The 11,924-nt window shown below is 41.1% G+C and overlaps 1 pseudogene; it reads right to left on the minus strand.

Annotated features, from left to right (window-relative positions):
* Positions 1 to 9,378, minus strand: part of LOC119251515 (acylphosphatase-1-like) — an 80,787-nt pseudogene extending 71,409 nt beyond the window's left edge.
* Positions 9,379 to 11,924: the final 2,546 nt, after the last annotated feature.

Below are 11,924 nucleotides of genomic sequence, written 5' to 3' on the forward strand. Positions count from 1 at the left end.
TGACTCAGCCTTTCTCCTAGTCTCTGCTTTTTTGCAGATTCTTCTCCTGCTATGGACTTACTTTTTTTTTTTTTAAGATTTATTTATTTATGCACACAAGAACTGGGGTGTAAGCCAGAGGTTCAGGGAGTGAGAGGATTCACCAGAGAGATTGGGGAGCAGTACAGGCAGAACTACTGAAATACACTGCTGAGGGGAGCATCCCATGAGGCCGGCCATGATCGAACTCATGCTGCAGTGGCTGGTGCTAGCTTAATAGTGCTGTCTTTAACCCTGTGCCACCAGGGAGGCCCCCTCACTTCTATATGCCTAGTTCTAATTCCAGAAAGAGCATGAGAGTTTCTGATAGCTAAGTTTACCATCTGATCAACATCCTCGTTGGGAGAGAGCTGATCCCCTTGGGTCAGCTCACAGGTCACCTATCAGCCTCTGGACAGACTGACTTGGGCTCAGGCATGTACTTTTGACTCCTGTTTCTGAGTGAACAGAGTCAGGTGACATAGAGCACGACCTCTCCTGTTAGAGAATAGCCAAGGGGCTGTGAGCAGGACAGCCTTGGGCACGCAGACCTCATGCACATGCTGTAATGTGAGTTTTGCCTTTGTGTTTGGGTGTGTGGTTGCATTCATCTCACCTGGAGGGAAAGATGAGGTATAAAGCCACTAGACTACCTACCTGAAACATAGACTACCTATGTTTTTCCTTAGGAACCGGGTGTGCCTTGGCTCATCTTAATTTGACTTACATCTCACCATCTCTATATTCTTATTGGACTGTTTCCATCAAGGACATTGCATTGAAGTGTGGAGAGCTCTGTACTCTAATTGAAATCCTGATCACCATGTTTACACTGAGTCCTCCCTCCCCCAGTTACTTCCTCTACCCACTGTATTTTCTTTAGCGCATCCAGCATTCTCTAACAATTTCATTTTTGTTTGTTAACTATTAATTTCCTGACTCCCACATAAACTTCATGAGGACAGATGCCAGAATGAGATGATCAAATTAATATTTGTGGGATGAATTTCTCACTAAAGCAAAGAAACTAAGGGAAAGGGCATGGGGAATTAGCTTGGCCTGATGCAGTGGGATCTGTTACTTGGTCCCTCTTGTGACAAAGACACGTCCTGGGATAGTGACTGGCCAAGGGCCACATGGAATTATCAGGCAGAACTGAAACTTGATCATCATGGCTCAAACCAGTAGATTACCTACCTGGAAACAGGAAGTTTGATAGGAACTACCAATCAGGACTAGTAGGGGCACGTGAGGTAGGTGGTAAGGAACATAAAGCCTCTGGCGGGTATCAGAGCAAAGGGCAGAAGATAACCTACTCGGAGAACCAGCTTGCCTCTTGGACAGACCGAGTGGGTGCTGCATGCGCCAGCCTCAGTGTGGAGGATTCCAAGTCAGGGAGGGAATTCACAGCAGCCACAATGCTGACGGCAGCCACCCGGCCACAGCCCACACTCCACATGCCAGAGCCCTCTCAGGGCCAAAATAAACAGCTGCAGAAAATGATTCTCTAGGAGATCTTCAATATACTGCACTTTTGGAGATACCAATAAAGGTTATAGTTATATGAGTGCCAACGACCAGCATATATAATTATCATCTGTATTCTGGCCTTCCTTTCATTACTGATTCTGGAAATTCACATTGAATATGATTTTTTTCTTTAAATTTTAAGTAGATAAAATTAAGTAAGCATGACATCAATATTTTCCATCCTGACTACCCTCAATCCAAACAACAAGCTCAACAACACATCAGAGGAGAATATTATGTGGCACCTAAAGTTTATGTCACTTATGAAAGATGTCCTTTGAAGAAACTGGATCAATGAAAACAACTTCGCAGAGGAAATGCACCCACAAAGACTTGAGACTTCTGCCTAGAGAATAAGTAGCTTTCAAATCAAGTGTGTATGCAGAGGCTGATTATGTCCAAATGTACGAACAGTGTGACAATGAGTTTCAGAAAAGCTGGTGATTAATTGAGGATCAGGCTTCGAACTCAAAAAATGACACAATCATTAGTGTGATCCTGTATCAGTGAAATATGAAGAAATGTATTTCTGTGATATCTAAGGAAAATTTTATTAGAAGTTTCAGTGTAAATGGAATCGCTCAGTTTGAAGAGTGAATTTTTGTAAGAGGAGAGAAATCCAGATGTTCAAAGCCCTGTATCTGTATGTGAAGAATGTGACACATTAACACATTCATTGAGGAAGCCTCTAGGGTGGATTACTAAAAGTTACAGCAAAGACTTTCCCAAAGTGGAGGAGGAGAAAGGAAGATCAGGATGGGGTGGGAAGAGCACAAGGGACTATGGTGATTGTGCACAGGTGACATGGTGGTGGGAATTTCACGGGGAAATATACATTGTACAAATATGAAGAATGATGTAATATATATATGTATATAAACATATATGTATGACTTTCCCAAAATGATCAGGAATTCTCTTTTTATTTTTTTCTTCTCCTTCCCCTCTTTCTCTTTTTAGTAATTGCACACTTATTCTTTGTTCCCTTTAATGCACATTATTCTTTCTATTCAAATTGATAATAACGACATATCCTGAAATAATGTTCTTTAAGTAAAAGAGTTTCAAAATTAAAGACTGCTATTCAACCTCAGAAAGCCCCAAGGTTCTAACCATATTTCTAGATATTACTACCAAGAAAAGAGATTGGTTGTTAAATGACGAAAAGACTCCCCAACCTCACAACATTCTCAGTTCTAAAGGTACCGATTCCACTTCACTCCACTCCAGCCCTTCATAAGTATGGCCACACCTGCTCTGCTACTCAGATCTTCAAATATGACCACAGGTTTCCACCCTGTACATTGTCCCAGTCGATCATTATTACCATATCTACACTGTATAATTGTCACTAGGAAATTCATTCATTCATGTAACAATGTATTGAAAAACCTACTCTGTGCCAGGCATTGTTCTAATATCAATAAGTAAAATAGAGGTATACCCCAGTGGGGTTCTCAAGAGAGATGGATAAAAAAACAATAGACATGATAAATAATGGGTTACATGAAAAGGTATTATGTGGTCTAAAAAATATAAAGCATACTAAGAGGGATTGGGGAGCTGGTGGGTAGGCTGCAATAAGTGGGTACAGAATCTATCTTGCAACAACTACCAAGACCTGACTGTTACATTTCTTTCCAACTCCATGTTCAGCAACACCAATTCCATGGAGTAAAATTGATAACTTGAACTCACTGAATATTTGAACCATGGAAATTTGCAAATACTACAAAGGACAGTTTCCTTTTTCCCAAAAAGGCAGGTGATAAAATTTTACCAGTGTACCACCAGTCTGATTTTAACTCAAACACTAATATATGAGCAAAAGACATGAACGAGGGGAGGGAGTTAAGCTTGTGGGACGTGGAAAAAGAACTTGAGACCATGAAACAGCTGCTGCAAAGGCCCCAAGGAGGGAGCAGATCAACTGTGTCCAAAATGTAACAACGAGTCCAGTGAGCAGAGAAGAGAAACTGAGAGGCAGAGAGAGGTAAATATGAGTTCCACTGAATATATTTTTTAAAGAATCACATTGATTGCTGTGGTGAGAATAGATTGAGTTGGGAGGAACTGATGGGAAATGAAAAGGTATAAGCAACTTGAAACTATTCTAGTTACTCTATTATGTTTTCTACATGATATGCAATGGTTCAGAGTGACCAGAATGGATGTAGTAGAAATGGATGAATTCTAGATATATTTTGAAAACACCTACAGGAAGTGCTAATTGATTGGATGTGTAGAGTCAAGAGAAAGAAGTAAAGGTTACCCTAGGATTTTTGATTCAAACAAATGAAAGGGTGGCATTGACATCAACTGAGAAATGGAAGGTTATGGGCGGAAGAGAGACAAGGGCAGAGCAGGGGAGACAATCAGATGTTCTGTTTTGTACGAGCTGAGATTAAGATATCTATTATACTGAGTAAAAGGTAGATGTATCAGTCCATTTCAGAAGTAAGTTCTAGCCTGGAGATATACCTTTGAAATAGCTTGCATTCAATGCCTTGGAATGGGGTAGTTATACCAAGGAGCGAGTATAGATAGAGAAAAAGCAGCATTCATGTTTAGTACACTACAAAGTTAACAGGTCAAGGAGAAGAGAAGAAACCAGCAAACAAAATGGGTGGTGGGTACAGCCAGAGAGGTACCCTTCTATAGTGCCCTGGAAGCCAAATGAAGTAATTGTATCAAGCAGGAGGAAGTGATCATTGGTATCTACTGCTGCTGACAGGTCTGGTAAAATGAGAACATATTTGATCATAGCATTTAGCAAAATGGAAGTCATTAGTGACCTTGGCCAGAGGAGTTTCAGTTGAGTATCAATGGAGGAAATTTCATTGGAGTGGGTTTAGAAGAGAGTGGGAAGAGGGAAATTTGAATTGAGTTTTAAGTATTCTTTCAAAGACTTTGTTGCAAAAGACAGTAGAGAAATGGGACAGTAGCTGGCAAGGTCAAGAGAAGGACTTTGTTTTGTTTTGATTGAATGTGAGAGAAATAACATCAAGTTTGTATAATAATAGGATTGAGCCCATAGAGGGAGGAATTTCAGAAAAGGGAACTTTAGTCCTTCAACCCCTCTCTTCTCTCCCAAGTTGGTTTCATTTCCAAACTTCTTTCATTTCCCTCTTTAGCGACACTGGTCCCATGATTGCCTATTGCCATTACGCTTTACTCACCTCCTAGAAGGCTTCCCTTTGGTTATTCTTTCCTTTCCAAGTCCACCATTTTCTTTCTTCCCTAGAATTCTTGGGTTGCCAATTGGCTTTACTACAATAAGTCCATGCTACATAACCTCACTTGAACCTACAAAGCTGGCCAAGTGTTATTACTTCTTTCATGGTTTATTTCCTAGCAAATGACCAACAATGATTACTCCAATTTTTAAAAACTTTCATTCAGCAGTCATTCAATATACATTCATTGAGCAACAACCGCATTCCAGACACTGCTGCCTGACACCCAGCCCCCAAGTCCCTCCTTGGACTCTTAGCAGATGACCTTTACCCCACTTAACTGAAATAAACAACAAAAAGAAGAATAAATGAAACCAAAAGCCAGTAGAAGGAAGGAAATAAAAATTAGAGTGGAAATAAATAGATAAGACCCAATATTATCAAAATAAATAGATAAGACCCAATATTATCAAACAATATGGCAATTGTTTTCAATTAACTTAAACATTTAATACAGTTCCAATAAAAATCTCAAGTATTATTTGACAAGCTCACTTAAAATTCCAATGGAAGAAAAAAGAATTAAGAAAACCAACACACTTCTAAAATAGAATAACAAAGTGGGGAGACCTGTTCTAAGATGTCAAGATTTTTTATAAATATCTAAGTCAATTGTGTGGTAATAGACATAGACAAACAGATTAATGGAACAGAATACCATGCCAAAAAGCAAATGACATGTATGTAGAAACTTGATATGTGGCAGAAGCCAGAGGTTACATTATAAACACTAAGAGAAAACAAATTATCTTGGTAAATGGTACTGAGACAATAGGTAACTCTGTGAGAGGAGGAGGGATAAATGGAATCCTGACCTCATTATACAAATGAAATAAATTCTAAGCAGAGTAAAAGCCCAACATGATAAAGTACTTAAAATCTCATGTTACCCTCACCCCTCAAACACAATTTCATATCCATCATTTTAGCAAAAAACTGAAAATACTAAGTTGGTCAGGACATAGCACAACAGAAATGTTCAACACTATTCTTGTGAATTCAACTGGTGTAACCGCTTTGAAAAGTATTATATATACTAATCGCCTAAAGATTAGACCTTCCATTCTATTTGGGTTTACTAAGCCCCATTATTTTAAATATCTTCAGCCTCAGTGTATGAATCATACCTGGTATAAGCCAATTGAAAACATCCCATAATCCTGACAGATACTTGCTTTCCCATTTCCTTGACACCAAGTGGTTGCAATTCAGCCTAATGGAATGTGAAGGGAAGTCTGATGAGAAACTTCTGGTGGCTAAGACTTGAGAGTCTCCCCTGAGTGAGGATGGGTGGTTCCTGTGTGTGGAGGGGGTCCTCTATTCTTCATGTTTTTATCAAAAACAGGTCCTTGGGCCTCCCCGGTGGCGCAGCGGTTGAGCACTGGGTTGCGAAACTGCCCGCAGCCTCTGCAGCGCCGGTTTGATCCCCGGCTGCTCCCCAGCCACCAGAGGAGGGTCCCACATGGCGCACAGACCTCTCCTGCCGCCCGCTGCTCCCCTCAGCAGTGTACTTCAGTCCTTCTGCCTGTTCTGCTCCCCGCTTTGGCTCTGGTGAATTCTCTCACCCTCCCACGCTTCTGACTGTACCCAGTGCTTGTATAAATAACAATAAATAAATCTTTTTAAAAAAATTAAAAAAAACAAAAAACAGGTCCTCATCCTAAGTCAAAAGTGGCCTACCCTAGAAACACAAGGAGGCTTTTCTTCCCTTAAAACAAACAAACTTTCTCCAGGCACTTTTTTTTCCTTTTTTGGAATATTGGGGATGAGAGGCTGATGCTTAGAGTCATGCAAGACACCTGTGATTGAGACATGACAAGCAAGAGGGTCACAGTGAGCACACTAAGGTCAGTATCAAAGTGGAAGGATAGGTCCTTGGTTGACATTAGATAAAGCAATTGTTTATTGCTTAAACAATTATTAGTTTTGCTGTGACCTGTAATCAAAAACTTTCCTGGGCCTCCCTGGTGGCACAAGGGGTTAAGACGCAGCACTGTAAAGCTGTCCGCAACCACTGCAGCATGAGTTCGATCCCCAGTCAGGGAGCTACCCACATGGTACAGCAGACCTCTCCTGACTCACCCTCTGCTCCCCTCAGCAGTGTATTTCAGTAGATCTGCCTGTTCTGGTCCCCACTCTGTCTCTGGTGAATCCTCTCACACCCCACACCTCTGGCCTGTACCCCAGTTCTTCTATGCATAAATAAATACAAATATTAAAAAAAAAAAAAACTTTCCTGAGAGAAGAGTTGTCCAGTAAAATTAAAAAGCTAAGATCTAGAAATTCTACTCATAGGTATTTACACGAAATAATCCTTACAAAGAAAGACTGTTTAGAGGTATTCATTGCAACACTGTATGTAATGTTGAAAAACATCAAAACATCTAAACATTCTTCAGTAGGAAATATGGACAAATAATATGAGATTTAACTGTGCAAAAAAGGTGCTGTATGGAAATTTAAATTAATTAACTGGAGTTACATGAATCAATAGACTAAGTCTCAAAAGAATATTGAGCAAAAAATGCAAGTTGCAAAAGGATTTATACAGTGTGTTATATTAAGATAGACTTTAAAAACATGGAAGACAATATATATTATTTAGAGATGAATTAGGATATAATACAAATATATAATTTGTATGGGAATGTTAAGTATCAAGTTCATTGTTATTTTTGGAAAGGAAATGGTATAGGAGGTCTCAATTCCCTCTATAATGTAAAATATAAAGTAGTCCACAAATACAAATTAGTATGGATAATGATAAGTATCCAAAGAATTCTCTAAAAACACAAGTTCTATAGCATTTTGTTACGTTATAAGAAGCACCAAATCCTCCTCCTCAGCTTGCTCTAATCATCACACATCAAAGCTTATAGTTTTGAATCACAAACTTTTAAACTGTAATTAGTGAAAAACAGCAGACAGCATAAACACAATTTATTAGAGATTTATGAGGTAATTTTTGTCAGTATCAAAATAATTCAGTGAATCCTAAGTTTCTTTTCAAGACTGGTTACCATTCTTGGTGGGCAAAGTTTACCAATTCATATGACCCTGGGCTCAATATTCATATAAACATTACATGTAAAAATTTTCTTAGTCTTATAACCCTTTATTTTCAGAGACAAGTTGTAAATTGCAATATAGTCATCCTGTTTTCAGAAGAAACCTACCTGTCAAGCTCACAATCCATTCCCAAGTTGGAATATTAAGGTAAATAAGCTACAAGGGAATCCAAGTTTATTGAAAAAGAAAGGGGAAAAGATAGAAAGTAGTATTTGTGCAACACAATCAAGACAGTCTTCAGTTCCTCCCTGGTGGCACAAAGGGAAAAGTTTCTGCACTATGAAGCTATCTGCACCCACTGCAGCCACCCACATGGCACAGCAGACCTCTCGTATCTCGCCCACTGCTCCCCTTAGCTGTGTATTTCAGTAGATCTGCCTGTTCTGCTCCCCACTCTCTCTGGTGAATCCACTCAACTCCCCCACTTCTGGCCTGCACCCCAGTTCTTGTATGCATAAATAAATATTTTTTTTAAAAAAAAGGCAGTCTTCATTCTATAGCAGAGGTTTGATAAATATCAGGTAAAATTAATACTTCATACTTCCTGGAAGATTTTTCTCAGTGTCTTAAAAGTAACGTTTCTTCCATAGATTTCAATGTGAGAATTGCCAAACCTTTTTATATTTTTGTGATAAAAGAATAATATAGCAAACAGTTGATGCTGGAAATAAACCAAAAATATTTCAAAAGTCCTATGTCAGGCAAACAAGAAGGGGCCAAGGGGTTTTGGATCAAAGAGAACTGACCAATCTGTGAGGGCGCCAACTATGAGGTTAAGAAGTAGAGGTCCAAGGAAATAAAGTGCTCATACTAAGCCATGGGTAGGGGTTGCTGGCCAGGTGAACTTGACCACACCCAGAGGCCCCAGAAGTTAGCCACCGAGCCCTGCCATCTTGGGAAGAGTAAATATGAATGGCCAACAATGCCCTGGCAGAAAAGTGACTGTATTCTGTGTTTTAAGGACTACAAGCCCCCAGAGCTTAGGCCAGAAAATCCCATCCCTTGAACGGGATGGGAATTGGAGGTGGGTAGCATATTCAGCCCAACAGCCCCCCATTACAAGCTTCTGCCACAAGGGCTCACTGTTCAGAGCAAGCTGATAAAAGATAGTGGACCATCCCCGGCATGTTGGCCAGAGAATTGGATCATGGGCACATGAACAGGACTGGAGATGGGGGTGCCAAGGCTTCAGAACATGGTAAATAAAGATGGCAGGGACTCAGGGAGGAAGATTTACAGAGTAAACCAAAAGATGAAGTCAGGATGAAGACAGATGAAGGTCAAATGTCAAAGGAATAGGGTAAGACAATAAAGAAAAGGAAACTAAAGAGAAAGGCAAGTTCTGGGGGCAGGGTTAGGTGTCTCTGTGTCTTGCTCCGCAGGGCTTTAGTACCTCGAAGAACCTTTGAGGTGGATCCAGAGCCTTGGCCTCTAGCTCCACGTGCATTTTTCCTTCCCAGCTGGAGTTAATGACCTCCTTGCAGCTGCCTGGTCTGTGGCACCCCACCCTCAGCGCCATAGCCATCCTTACTTAACTCTGGGTGCTGACTTACCCTGCGTGTGTGTGGTCTCCCGTGAGTCTCAGCTCCCTGTTATTTGCAGCTTTCCACACATTGTTCTCACTTTCTCCATCCCAAAGCTCTGACTTCCTGGCCCTGAACCTGACCCCTGACCTTTTATATTCTTTGTAAAGGCCAGTCTTTGGCCCTCATTCCATTTGGGAAAGATTTTCCTGGCAGATGCTTACGTTCCACCTGCATTGTAGGAAAAATAAAATAAAATGAAAACCATGATCACAAGTAGAGCAGAAATGTTAACGAGAAAGGGGGAGACAGAGACAACATTATGGGTGACGATTTATTTTAAGAGAGCAAAGTCAAGTTTAAAAGAAAGGGAGGGGCAGGAAAGGATGAAGTCTCTGGCAAACAAAAGAGTCAAGCAGGCTGAGGTAGTTTTCTGACCCATTTCTAGTTGTCTCCATTTCCCTTGCACCCCAGAGGGACCTAGTGAGACTACTGGAAACTTTCAGGGGAAGGCAATTGGAAACGCCTGGCTTAGGTGACATGTGATGAACAGAGAGCGTTTCCTTACAGCAGGTCCTGATAAGAACAAACTTTCAGCTGTTGTCCACTCACTGCCTCGCCAATGAAAAGCTTCAGTTGCCCTACTGAGTTCTCTCTAGTAGCCTATCTTTTCTTGCCTTTGGTAAACAGAGAAAGAAAGAAAAGGAAGCTGAACTTCCAATCTGCAGGTCTGTGTTCTAGAACTATCTTTTGCAATCTAGATTAAGCATTCAACTTGCTTCTCAACATCCTGTTATTGGCCTCTGAACCTCAGAATGAAACAAAAGCGTCTTGAGCTATGAAGTTTCCCCACTCCGTGTTTTAAAGGTTTTAAAAGCAGCATCTAAGATACTTTAATCAGACCCTCTAAGGGGACCTGAAAATAAACTGTTTAAAAACACAGTTCAACTGAGTGAATTCGAAAGATCTTATTGGCCTTAATCAATGGTTTGCAAATTGGATAGCATTCAGTCTAGCAGATAGAAAGGAGCTCTGAGGAGCTGTACAAACTGGAACTTTTATAGGCAGAAGGGAGCAGGAACAAGGAAATTATACTAAGCAAAATTGGATTGGTTATTGCAAGGTTACTTTAGAGGATGAAAGGTGTGTAACAGGCAGATTACATAACTAGTACTAATTAGGTGACTCCTAGTTGTTTCAACATTTCATTTCTGGGGAAGCCAAATCTGCATTTAAGTTATGTCTTGGTTTCATCACATGAAGCTTAGTGTAGGCAACTCCATTCTGAGTCTGCTGTCTTGTTTCTAACACTACAGATACATGGGTGAAGACAATTGAACGGTACAAATTACCAGTTATAAAATACCTAACTCCTGGGCCTCCCTGGTGGCGCAAGGGGTTAAGACGCAACCTATGAAGCTATCCGCAGCCACTGCAGCACGAGTTCAATCCCCGGGCAGGGAGCTACCCACATGGCACAGCAGACCTCTCCTGACTCACCCGCTGCTCCCCTCAGCAGTGTATTTCAGTCAATCTGCCTGCTCTGTTTCCCACTCTTTCTCTGGTGAATCCGTTCACCACCCCCCCACACCTCTGGCCTGTACCCCAGTTCTTGTATGCATAAATAAATAAATCTTTAAAAAAAAAAAATACCTAACTCGGGCCTCCCCTGGTGGCACAGCGGTTGAGCGCTGGGCTGAGAAGCTGCCCGCAGCCTCTGCAGTACTGGTTCGATCCCTGGCCGCCGGGTGAGGGTCCCACATGGCACGCAGATGTCTCCTGCCATGCCTGCTGCTCCCCTCAGCAGTATATTTCGTCAGTTTGCCTGTTCTGTTCCCCGCTCTGGCTCTGGTGAATTCTCTCACCCTCCCGCACTTCTGACTATACCCAGTGCTTGTATAAATAAATAAATAAATCTAAAATAAAAAAAAAATACCGAACTCCTGGAGGTGTGATATATAGTATGGTGACTACAGTTAGTAATACTATATTGTATGTTTGAAAGTTGCTAAGAGAATAGATTTTTTTCTTTTTTTTTTAAAGATTTATTTTTATTTATTTATTTATACAAGCACTGGGTACAGTGAGAAGCGCGGGAGGGTGAGAGAATTCACCAGAGCCAGAGCGGGGAGCAGAGCAGGCAGAAGGACCGAAGTACACTGCTGAGGGGAGCAGCGGGCGGCAGGAGAGGTCTGCGCACCATGTGGGACCCTCCTTCGGTGGCTGGGGAGCAGCCGGGGATCGAACCGGCACTGCAGAGGCTGCGGGCAGCTTCGCAACCCAGAGCTCAACCGCTGCGCCACCGGGGAGGCCCAAGAGACTAGATCTTTAATGTTCTCATTCCAAGAATGAAAAATGTGTAACTACGTGTGGTGATGGATGTTATCTAGAGTTATTGTGGTGATTTCACAATATACACATATCTCAAATTGTGTTGTACACCTGAAACTAATATGTTACATGTCAATTATACCGCAATCAACATATAAACAAACATAAAAGTAAGTTTAAAAAGATAAATTAGCACTGATTGTTTACATTTGCTAGA

This window comes from Talpa occidentalis, unplaced genomic scaffold (assembly GCF_014898055.3).
Source record: "Talpa occidentalis isolate TD23 unplaced genomic scaffold, MPIMG_talOcc4v2.1 talOcc4.2, whole genome shotgun sequence".
NCBI lineage: Eukaryota > Metazoa > Chordata > Mammalia > Eulipotyphla > Talpidae > Talpa > Talpa occidentalis.